This window comes from Carcharhinus amblyrhynchos, chromosome 4 (assembly GCF_965287045.1).
Source record: "Carcharhinus amblyrhynchos chromosome 4, sCarAmb.v2.hapA, whole genome shotgun sequence".
NCBI classification, from domain to species: domain Eukaryota; kingdom Metazoa; phylum Chordata; class Chondrichthyes; order Carcharhiniformes; family Carcharhinidae; genus Carcharhinus; species Carcharhinus amblyrhynchos.
The window spans coordinates 54,675,529-54,687,583 of record NC_137327.1 but is presented as its reverse complement, the minus strand read 5'-3'; positions in this window follow the sequence as shown (position 1 = coordinate 54,687,583).

The window sequence follows — 12,055 nt, the reverse complement described above, 5'->3', positions numbered from 1 at the left end:
AGTGAGAAGAGACCGAGGTGCAAAGGCTGACGGACGCCGGCAGCAGCGGCTCCTAGCGGCACCTAGCTGAACCTGAGCGACGCCGGTTGCAGATTCCACCAGCAGCGGCTCCTAGTGGCAACTAACTGCACATGAACGATGTCCCCTGTCGACTCCACTAGCAGTGCCTCCCAGTAGTGTTTAATGGAACGTTGGTGGAACACACCAGCTACAGACTCACAGTGGTAGTGAGTCGGCTTCCAGAATGCCGACGACAGTGATAGCACTCAATCCAAAAAATACAGTGCCCTATTTCTTGACACGACACTTTGGACAGATTCCAACAAATGGCCCCAAATGATTCAGAAAGCCACTTGGATTGTCATGTCTTTGTCACTTCCAGTCTCAACTATTCCAACGCATTCTTGGCTGGCATCCCACATGTCAACTCCATAAATATCATTCATCAAAACTTTGCTCTCTGTTACCTAACTTGAAACGAGTCACCTATCATCCTGCCCCAGCAAGGCCTCAAATTTAAAACTATCATCCAAGTGTTCAAATTACTTAATAGCCTCACCCTTCCCTATGTCTGTAATCTCCTTACATCTTTCAAACTCCTGAGATATCTACGGTCTTCCAATTCTTGTTCTCTTTCTCAGCCTGATTTCCATTACTCTAACATTGGTGGCAGTACCAAAACCTCATTCCTTTGTTCTGGAACTTCCTTCCTAAACCTCTTCCTATCTGTGTTGCTTCTCCTTCAAGATGCTCCTTTAAACTTATCAGTTCTTTGGCAATTAAGCTTTCAGTTGCCAGCCCTAACATCATTTTATGCAGCTCGGTTTGGAATATGGTTTTATAATGCTTCTGTTAAGTGCTTTGGGGCATTTTTCTATGAAAAATATGCTGAGTAAAAATTGTTATATTGCATCTCTTTTTTCAAAGTTTAGCTATAATTCCTATATCCAAAGTGTCTGAGTAATCATGTCAAACTGCAGTTAAGCTGTAGCACTGTCACTGATGGGAGGTGTAATTATAGTGTGACAAATTTACATAGGCAATTTCTATCATAAAAATGAACGTAAGAATTTTGAACATCAACCTAAAAATAATGGCATATAGCGTGACATTAAAATAGGGCCTGAATTATACTTGCATGCCCAGCTTCTAATCTAGATATACCTTTAGACTGGTTGTGAATAATTTTCAACATAGATGAATGTGAGGTAATATGTCTTGGTAATAAAAGAAAGGTGAAAGAATGTGACACTATGGTTAGCACTGCTGCCTCATAGCGCCAAGACCTGGGTTCAATTTCAGCCTTTGGTGACTGTGTGGAATTTGCACATGTCTGTATAGGTTTCCTCTGGATGCACCGATCTCCCTCCACAGACCAAAGACATGCAGGTTAGATTTGGCCATGCTAAATTGTCCCTTAGTGTCCAAAGATGTGTCGGGTAGGGGGAATTAAAGGGTAAATATGCAGGGTTACAGGGATGGGGCCTGGGTACGAAGCTCTGTCAGATAGTCGGTGAAGACTCAAAGATTTGAATGGCCTCCTGCACTATAGGGATGCTATGATTCTAAATGTCAGCTCAAAAATAAGATTCTAAGTGGTACTGAGGTGCAAAGAGATCGGAGAGTTAAAATGCATAAATCACTAAAAATTGTGACAAGAGGCCAGTAAGGCCATAACAAAAACAAACTAAGGACTAGGGTTTAATTCTAGTGGGATAGATTTGAAAAGCTAAACTGTGTTGAACCTTGGTTGGAACACACTTGGAGTACTGTGTGTGGTTCTGGTCACCATGTTACAAAAAGAGACACTGGAGAGAATGGTGAAAAATTATAAGCATTATGTCAAAACTGGGATTATGACTCTCAGGAAAGGGTGAGCAGGCTGGATTTCTCCTCTTGAAAAGAGAAGGTTGAAGGATGGCCTCATGGAAATCTTTAAAGTTATGAAAGATTTTGTCAAAGAAGACACAGGGGATGTGTTCCCACAGGGGAAAGAGCAACATTAGAGGGCATCAAATAAGATAGTCACCGAGAAAGCAAATTGATGATCAATTTCTTTACCCAGGGTACAGTGAGGATATGGAACTTAGTACCACAGAGAGTAGTTGAACAAATAGTACAGATATTTTTAAGAGGAAGCTAGATAAGTGTATGGAGGAGAAAAGATCAGAGGGATGATAGTTAGATGAGGAAGGATAGGACATAATTTGAGTGGAGAAGAAATTGACGAATTGGGCCAAATGACCTGTTTCTGTGCTATATGTCCTATATAATGCTTTGATGTTATTCCCCCTTTGCAACACCCAAAGCAATCAATGACTAAATTATGGATATTTAATTTAGTGCATGGAGCATGCATTTCATTCAGGACTCATTGTAAGTACCTGAACACTGCTGTGGTTTTGCAATTGATATTCTCAATGTTAAAGGAATGCTATGTGTTACAGAATAGCTGATATTCTATGGTCAGAATATATTTGAGATTGTACAATGTAACCTCCAGGTTCTTAAAAAAAAATTCTTTTATGAATACTTTTGTCGGTTATTTCTTTCTTATTAACGAAATCTTTTAACATCTATTGAAAAGTGACAAATCTCACAATAACTTGATTAAAGCACATTCCTTACTCTCATTAAAGTTTTTACATGAAGGCCTCAGCCTCTCCCCAAAGCCTGGCTTGGACTTATTATTTTTGCCCACAGCAATGCAACTATAAGCTGACCTTTGAATGTGCATTCTAAATGTATGCAATGTATCCAGTTTTCCAGGAAGCATAGGACTATTCAGTCAGCTATACCAATAGGAATTTGTTTCTTTACTTCCTGACATTTTTGGCTTATCACTTCCCATTAAATAATTTTGAAAGACAAGAGGATAAATATGAAGACCTTCACTGAGGTAAAGTTTAACTGTTTTTAAGGAGTAGTTCTGCGAAAGAGAGCAAGAGATAGAGGATGAGAAGAAATTACTACACTGATCACATCATAGATGTTTTTGTAACTTTTATTTTGCCCTCTTGTTTTTTATATATCAACTTTAGCTCAGGGGAAGCATGCCATGCACATATCCACCCCCACCATTAACTATTCCATCCCCCCCCCTCCATAACCCCAGGTTGCTGGTTTCATGATAATAAATCATCAACCACAACCATCTTCCTTTGTGCCAGTGGAGAATTTTATTCCTGATTCTCACTGACTTCAAATTTTGCCACTGCTCCTTGATGCACACTCAGTCATATGCTGCTTTGATGTTAAGCGCAGTCACTCATCTCACCTCTTGAGCTCAGCTCTTTTGTCCATGTTTAGATCAAGGTTGCAATGAGATTAAGAGCTGGGTGGCCTTGCAAGAACCCAAAGTCAGTGAGCAGGTTGCTATATAAGTGTCACTTCATTGCACTTCCAACAACATCTTCCAATATTTTGCTGATGATCGAGAGTTGACTAGTGGGATAGTAATTATCAGTGTTGGATTTATCCAGTTTTTATGGACAGGACATACCTGATCAATTTTCTACTTTGCTGGGTAATTGCCAGTGTTGTTGCTGCATTTGAACAGCTTGGTGAGAGGCACAGCTAATTCCGGAGCACAAGTATTCAGCATTACTGCTGGAAGGTTGTCAAAGCCCATAAGCTTTGCAGTATCCAATGCTTTCAGCCATTTCACATGGGGTGAATTGAATTGGCTGAAAATGATATGTAAAATGTGGGAGACCTCAGGAAGAGGCCAAAGTGGATGATCTACTCATTATTTATGGCTGAAGATGTTGCAAATGCAGTGGCTTCGTCTTTTGCACTGATATGCTGGGCTCACACACCATTGAGGCTGGGATATTTGTGGAGCCTCCTCCTCTGATTAGTTGATTAATTGTGCACCACCATTCATACATAGCTGGATGTGGCAGGACTGCAGAGATTTGATCTGATCTGTTGGCTGTAGAATTGTTTAGCACCATCTATTGCATGCTGCTCCCAGTGTTATAGACCAGGTCAGAAATTTCAAGCTGATTTTTGAAGTCAGCCTAGACAATCAATTTTGCACTTTGAATTTGGCACAGGTAAGCATTACATGTTTCATCCCAGGTCTGATTCAAATGACCCATTAGGGAGTGTTTATCAAACAAAATTTAATTAAGAATACAGTTAATACATAAAAAGAAAATTATCAATGACTTTTACCTATTAAAAACAAGAAAAAAAAACATGAAATTGTTTTAACCTTAACAACTAAATACACTGTTCCAGTATAACAAACCTCCCTATAAACCTGTCACAGATTTAGCACAAAAAATAAGAATGCTTGCATGATACTGGAACTTAGTCCTTTGGTTGGAAAATTGAAACATTGGCTACTCCGTTCTGGAATTCCCAGCACCTCAATGTAGAGATAATGCCACCATTGGCCACTAGCTAGCAAATTACCCACAGCACAATTTTTCCTCCAGAGAAAGATTGCTTCCAATCTGCAGTCCAAACAGCTTCTAACTGAACTGCAGCCAGCCAAATTCCCAATGTCAAGGTGAGAGACACAGAAATACTGCTTTTCAATCTGGAGGTCGAGAGCTTCTAACTAAAACTGAAAGTGAATCCATGGATTCCTCTGTGAAGGAAACACTTGACCTTGACTTGTCAATCAATCTTCCCATAACACTTCAAAAGGGTCATTAAGTCATAAGGAGGGCATTAGGCTTGGATTAAAAAGAAACAAAACCCCATTTAAACCATTTAAGTAGCAATAACAGATACCACTACAGACCCCACAGTGCCAATAATATAAAATGGCAAATTTACAAACTGCAGACAGAGAACATGATTAAAAATACATTTCTTAAAGGCACAGTAGTATCACACCAATGTTTGGCAAGCAAGTAGTTTGAGTTGTAACTTCACTAGGTTGATACATCTTTGGTATACCTGATGCTCATGGTGTGCGCTCCTGCACATCTTGTTGAACCAGAATTGATCTGCTACTGCTGATGGCTCACAGCACCCCCTAGTTTCCCAGTTTTGAGCTGCTGGATCTGTTCAGAATCTATACTATTTAACACATTAGTAGTACCACACAACACATTGGTATGCTGAGTGTGAAGACAGGACTTTGTTTTCATAAGGATTGTGCAATGAGACATACTAATACTGTTGTTGTGAAGTTGAGTAGAATAATTGTAAATTGGTGTTTGTAAAATTGTAAAATGCTAGGGAAAAGGCATTGCATGGTCCCTTTAAAAAGGTGGTGCTTTTTCTGTGCTTCGAAAGTTTTTTAAAAATGCAAGTACACACAGAGTGCCCAAAATGAACATCCAAATTGGAACATTTGTATTGAAAGGGCCAAACAGCAGGGTTACCAAGGCAACAGGTTTTCAACAGGCTTTCAGGTTTTTTTTTAATTTAGTCTATCAATTTGAATTAGGCACTTAGATACCAAAAACCTATTACATTGAAATCTGATGGTTTTGGTAACCTAGGACCAATCCTATTGTGGGGGATATTAATATGTCATCACGGATATAAAAGAAGAGAGGCAGTGGGACAAAAGCAGAGAGCAACTGCCACAGCTCGTAGCTTTTAGATGAAAGCCTCATCGAGATAGCAAAGAAGAAAGAAGAAACAACAGAGAAGGCCCAGAATATTCCAGAAGACACAAGCCTGGTTGTAATTTAGAGTGACTAAAATTCTTTTTTTTATTAATAAGTGGGAATTGTATTTATCTGAGCAGCTTTCAATCAGACTCGTGTTTTACTCAGTTTGTTAATAGTTTCGTTAACTTGTTCACTGTTAGTCAGATAAATATTACTTGTTGATTTAGACAGAAAATGCCAGAGAGTTATTTTGATTTAACCACTAAAAGCTGCTGAAGAGCAGATATTACCACTTCACACTCACTTTTACAGATTATAGGGCAAGGTACGCCTCTTTGAGTGGCTAGGTGTTAGTTCTCAGAGGGCAGATCCACTTCTGCTTTTATAATAATGTCATGGAAGATTGCATCTGTGACAGGTAGATTCCATTCTTCACTATCTGCCATCAGCACAGTCTGTCAGATATGTCCTTTGGAATTCAGTGATTTCAGTCAGTACCCAGATTGCCAAGCTACTCTTGGCGATGGATATTGAAATTCCCCCATCCAGAGTAAATTCTGTGCCCTTTCCTCCCTCAGTTCTTCTCCCAAATGATATTCAACATGCAGGACTAGGTCACCTGAAGGAGTGAGGGGTGTGGTGCAATAGGAGGCGATCAGTAGAAAGATTCTTTGCCTGTGTTTGCTCTGGTGCAATGTGACCTAATGTGGTCTAGAGTCAATGTTGAGGGCTCCCAGGGCAAATCCGTCCAAATATATGTTGTGATGCTGTCTCTGATGGCTCAGTCTGCTGGTGGGACAGGCATACCAAGGGATAATGATAGCAGTGTCTGGGACATTGTGAGGTATAGTTCTATGAGTATGACTATGTCAGCTCTTGCTTATCGGTGGGATAGCTTTCTGAATTTGGCACAAGCTCCCAAATATTAATAAGGAGGACTTTCCAGAGTTGACATGTTATTATTGATTCCAGTGCCCTAAGTTGACATTTTTTTGTATGTCCAGCTTTATTCCTTTTTTGTCTTTTCTGTAGTAGTATGGTACAGCTGTGTAACTTGCTAGGCCATTTCAGAGGGTAGTTAAGAGTGCTGTGGGTCAGGAGTCACATGTAAGCTTGACCAGGTAAGGCCTGCATATTTCCTTTCCTGAAGGACATGTGCTCCAAGGGCGCATTGGTGCCAACCATGAACATGCTCATTTTCTCTTTTCTAGCCTTGGTTTGCTGGAAGGGGAGGGGAGAGTACTTTCCAATGACACCACACATGATAGGGTTACATCAGTCAATGGGAACCCCAATTGGAACAACAGTGCATGGGGGAGGGAGGTCATGCTCCAGTTGGAGATTTAGGGTGAGAGGTTGTGTCTAGCAAGGAGTCCCTGTGCAGAAAGTTCCAGAACTCCTTACTAGTATGGTGCTTGTCTAATCTGGAGCTGAACATTTAGACCCAGTGCCAAGATAACATTTATTTCACAAGATAGTTTCAAAATACAGATTTTTATATGTCGATGTGTCGCTGATATATTGTATGTTTATCTTTAATGTGTGAATTTTAATAATGAAACATTGACTGCTGTTATACTGCTGTCTCATTTTTTGTTGGCATTTGGGGTCATATAATTTTGAAGCATTCACATTGGATCACAGTGAAAAAGTTTGGGAAGCAATGTTTTACAGCATATGTGTACACATGTTTTAACACATAATTTTACATTAATTTAAAGATGCCAGCCTTGGAGCTTCAGCAGTCGCACTCTTATCTGAGTCTGCAGGTCCAAAGCCTAATCCTGAACTGGGGCCCTGACCACCTCCTGGATATAAAAGATCCGTGGTATTATTCATAAAGTGGGGGAGTTCTCCCAGTCCTGGTAAACGAAGCCTAAAACAGATGACCCGGTCTTCTCATTGCTGCTTGGGGGACCTTGCTATGTGCAAACTGGCTGCCACTTTTCATAGATAGTATCATTTGCCGTACATAACTACTTCACTGGCTGTAAATTTGCTTATCACTCTGAGTTTGTGAAAAGTGCTACATAAATGCAAGCTCTATTTATTTTAGCTCCCATTCATTTAATTTGAAAATCTCTACAATTATTGTTTTTTAATTAATATTACATTTGTCTTATTCCTTAACTAAATTAATTTAAATATCATCCTTTATTTTGTTCCATCAATTTATATAGTTTTAACTAATTTTGTTACTGCTCCCACATCTAAAATATACCAGCGCACAAAAACATTCCCCATTTTCCCATAAAATCTTCACATTAAACAATATGTTATAATATACATTGTATATATTAATCTGTCAATAAGATTGACACAATACTTAAAAATAATTTGACTTATTCAGTTTAAGAAATATATTAATAAAATAAGGCTTTCATATTATAACATGAGATGTATTCTCCAACTTACCCTAAATGTCGCCAAAGCTGATCATCGAGTAAATATAAAAGCCTTGCATTTAATGTGCATCCATCATTCTTCAGGTATTCCACTTCAGTGTGTCAAATGAATTGAATAAAAGAAAGAAACCAGTAATTTAGTTCTTGCCATCTGTGGCATCAACTGTGGCTTTACCAATCTACAGATAACCACTTGGCTTCCAATAACTTGGCCACTAATTGCCTTCATGATGTATCTATTTACATATATTAAACCTTTCCCTAACCCTTCACCTAAAGGGAATGACTCACCTATACCCTACTCTAACTGAACAGCAGAATAATATATTGCATGCTATATAATGTAATGTATCTGCCCTTATGAAACCATGCATTCTCCAATTTACCATGCCATCACCAGCGAGGGTACCTAGGATTGGAATAAAACAAAAAATGCAGGAGTCCCCTCCAGGTTTATCAAATTTATTCAATATTTTGTCAAGTTCTACAGATCAGAGATGTCCAAGTTTCAATCTCTCCTGCACAGAATTAGCCAATCTTGGCCAGGTGACAGAAGGGGCACAAAATTTCTCTCAGTGATGTGGGAGGGGAGAAAGAAATCAACCATGTTTCATTGTCCTTAGCTCCTCAGCTAGTCTACTGGGACCACATTTGTGTAGATATACGGTAAGGACAAATTAGGTTTGGTTGTGATTCCCGACAGATTAAACAGCCTGATACACTCCCCAAGCTCTTTCATAAGATTGACTGCTTGTTGAAGTATGAAAGTGTTCCCAGAGCCTATAGAAATCTATTCAACAATAAAACTTTTTTCAGATAAACTGAAGGGGAGAAAGAAAATGCTGGCAAACAGACAGAAAACAAAGAGTGATTGAATCATAGGACTGCTGCATTACCAGGCCTCCCTCAGTGGCTGAATACAGGAATATGTCATTGTAATTTGTTTGTTGATATGTATGTAGATATGTATTAGAGACAGTGTGGTAATAATTACAAAAAATTTAACGAGAAGCTGAGAGCAAGATCAAGGCTCCCTCTCCAAGGCTGACTTTCTATGATTCCAGGATCATTTTAGAAATTTGGAACAATTCCAAAACCTTCTTCCCAATGACTTCCCAGTTGTTTCTTTTAGACACTTTTCGACTCATAGAGTCATAAGAATTGTTACAGCACAAAAGGAGGTCCATTCAGTCCATTCTGTCTCTGCAAATTCAGCTCACCTAGTCCAATTCCCCAGTCTTTCCCCAAAATTCCTGTAATTTTTTTCCCAGCTTAATTACAAATGCCATAATTGAATCTGCCTCCACGACAACCTCAGGCAGTACCTTCCAGATTTTAACCACTTGTGCAAGAAAAGTTTTCCTTGTGTCGCTAATGTTTCTTTCCCCACCCACCTTCAATCTGTGCCCTCTGGCTCGCGACCTTTCCACCAATAGGAACAATTTCTCTCTATCTACTCTGTTCTGATCCTGCATCCGTACCTATAAGTCAAAGCACACTTTTTCTGCCTCAAAATGAAGACCACTTGTGCGCTATTTAATTTGTCACCCAACCAATAAACCCAAACCCTTTTTCAATTCATTCTGTTACTTTATTTCTCTTGAATTTCTCTCCATGCACCCTCAGGCCTCTACAGCCATCTCAAATCTTCTTCAAAATCCTTTTCATCACTTCTCCAGGGGAAAAAAAACCCAGATTCAATCCTTCAATCAACACTACATATCACACCGTATCTAAGCTCACTTACCTTAACAAGGTCCTTAAATGTATAGTTACCTCCCAACATCATGCTAACCGCTCCCACAGTCTGATTTGGATTTCTTTATTCTGTCCTTTGTTGTATTTACAACACTGTGAGACCATTTTACTCGAAGTTACTTTTTTTTTGTTCTCTCTACCATGCTTAAAATGGTCAATCATGCTATCCTCTTCCACTCACAGTCAATTTCCATGAGGCTTCTCTTGTGTGGTTTCACTCTTTGCTGTTTCAGTGTGGCCAGCATATATTCAGAAATGGCTTCTTCCTATCCCTACCCCATACAGACATTTGTAGTCTAACGCAGTCTTTCACCCTTGGCCTTCCTTTCCCACATTTGAATGTTGTTCCTCCCATGTGTGCTGACAGCATCCAGCTCTAAGTCTCCATCATTTCTTTGATTCCACAACCAACCACAATGTTGTCAGACTGCCTATCTACCAGGACGTCATAGATCAGGCAGAGCTTTTTCAAATAGAACGTTGTGAAAACTAAAACTGTAATTTTCAGCCCTGTTACAAAAAATCTGTATCTTTAACTTGGATCATTGGGAACTCTTTTGGGGCAGGTGTGACCTGTACAAAAAAGATGGGTGGCACTTGAATTCCAAGGGGACCAATATCCTAGCGGGAAGGTTAGCTAAGGCTACTGGGGAGACTTTAAACTGGAAAAGTTGGGGGGAGGGAATCGAGATGAGGTGACTGGGAGTGAGGAGGTTAGCTTGCAAATAGAGAAGGATTGTAGACAGTGTAAGTTGGAGGATAGACGGGTGATGAAGAAAGTGGGAGCTCAGACCGAAGGTTTGAGATGTGTCTATTTTAGCGCCAGGAGTGGGTGAATAAAGTGGCTGAGCTTAGAGCGTGGATCGCTGCTTGGCAATGTGATGTGGTAGCCATTACAGGGACTTGGATGTCTCAGGGACAGGGCTGGATACTTCAGGTGCCGGGTTTCAGATGTTTCAGAAAGGACAGGGAGGGAGGTAAAGGGGGGTGTGGGGGGGCGGGGAATGGCACTCTTGATCAGGAATAGTATCACGGCTCTAGAGAAGGTGGAGGCCGTGGAGGGATTGTCTACGGAGTCTCTGTGGGTGGAAGTTCGGAACAGGAAGGGGTTGATAACTTTGCTGGGTGTTTTCTATAGGCCGCCCAATAGTAACAGGGATGTTGAGGAGCAGATAGGGAAACAGATCCTGGAGAAATGTAGTAATAACAGAGTTGTTGTGATGGGACACTGTAATTTCCCAAACATCGAATGGAATATCCCTAGGGTAAGGGGTTTGGATGGGGAGGAGTTTGTTCAGGAGGGTTTCCAGACACAGTATGTGGATAAGCCTACAAGAGGAGAAGCTGTATTCGATCTGGTACTGGCTAATAAACCTGGGACAGGTGTCGGATCTCTCAGTGGGAGGACATCTTGGGGATAGTGATCATAACTCTATCTCCTTCACGCTAGCATTGGAAAGAAATAGGATCAGGCAAATTAGGAAAGTGTTTATCTGGAGTAAGGGGAAATATGAAGCCATCAGGAAGGAAATTAGATGAGTAAATTGGAAGGAGGTGTTCTCAGGAAAGAGTACTGAAGTAAGGTGACAGATTTTCAAGGAACGTTTGTCTAGAGTTCTGCATGACAACATTCTGATGAGACAGGGAGGTTTTGGTAGGTTATGGGAACCATGGTGCACGAAAGTTGTAATGAACCTAATCAAAAAGAAAAGTAAATCATACAATAGGTTCAGAGAGCTAGGAGATGTTAGGGATCTAGAGGAGTATGCGGCTAGTAGGAAGGAACATAAGAAGGAAATTAGGAGAGCCAGAAGGGGTCATGAGAAGGCCTTGGCAGGTAAAATTAAAGAGAACCCTAAGGCGTTCTACAAATATGTGAAGAGTAAAAGGATGAGATGTGAAGGAATAGGAACTATAAAATGTGCAGGTGGGAAAATTTGTACAGAACCGGTAGAAATAGCAGAGGTGCTTAATGAATACTTTACCTCGATATTCACGGTTGAAAAAGATCTGGGTGGTTGTACTGCAGGCTTGAGGCGGACTGAAAAGATTGAGTATGTGGACATTAAGAAAGAGGATGTGTTGGAAGTTTTGAATAGCATCAAGATAGATTAATAGCCAGGACCAGATGGGATGTACCCCAGGATACTGTGGGAGGCCCGGGAAGAGATTGCAGAGCCGCTGGTGATGATCTTTCCGTTATCGATGGAGACGGGAGGGGTTCCAGAGGATTGGAGTAACCGATTTCTCACTGCATCCAACTTTTGTCCATTGAAGTTCACTGAGCTATACCTCAACTAATTTTGGAGACTC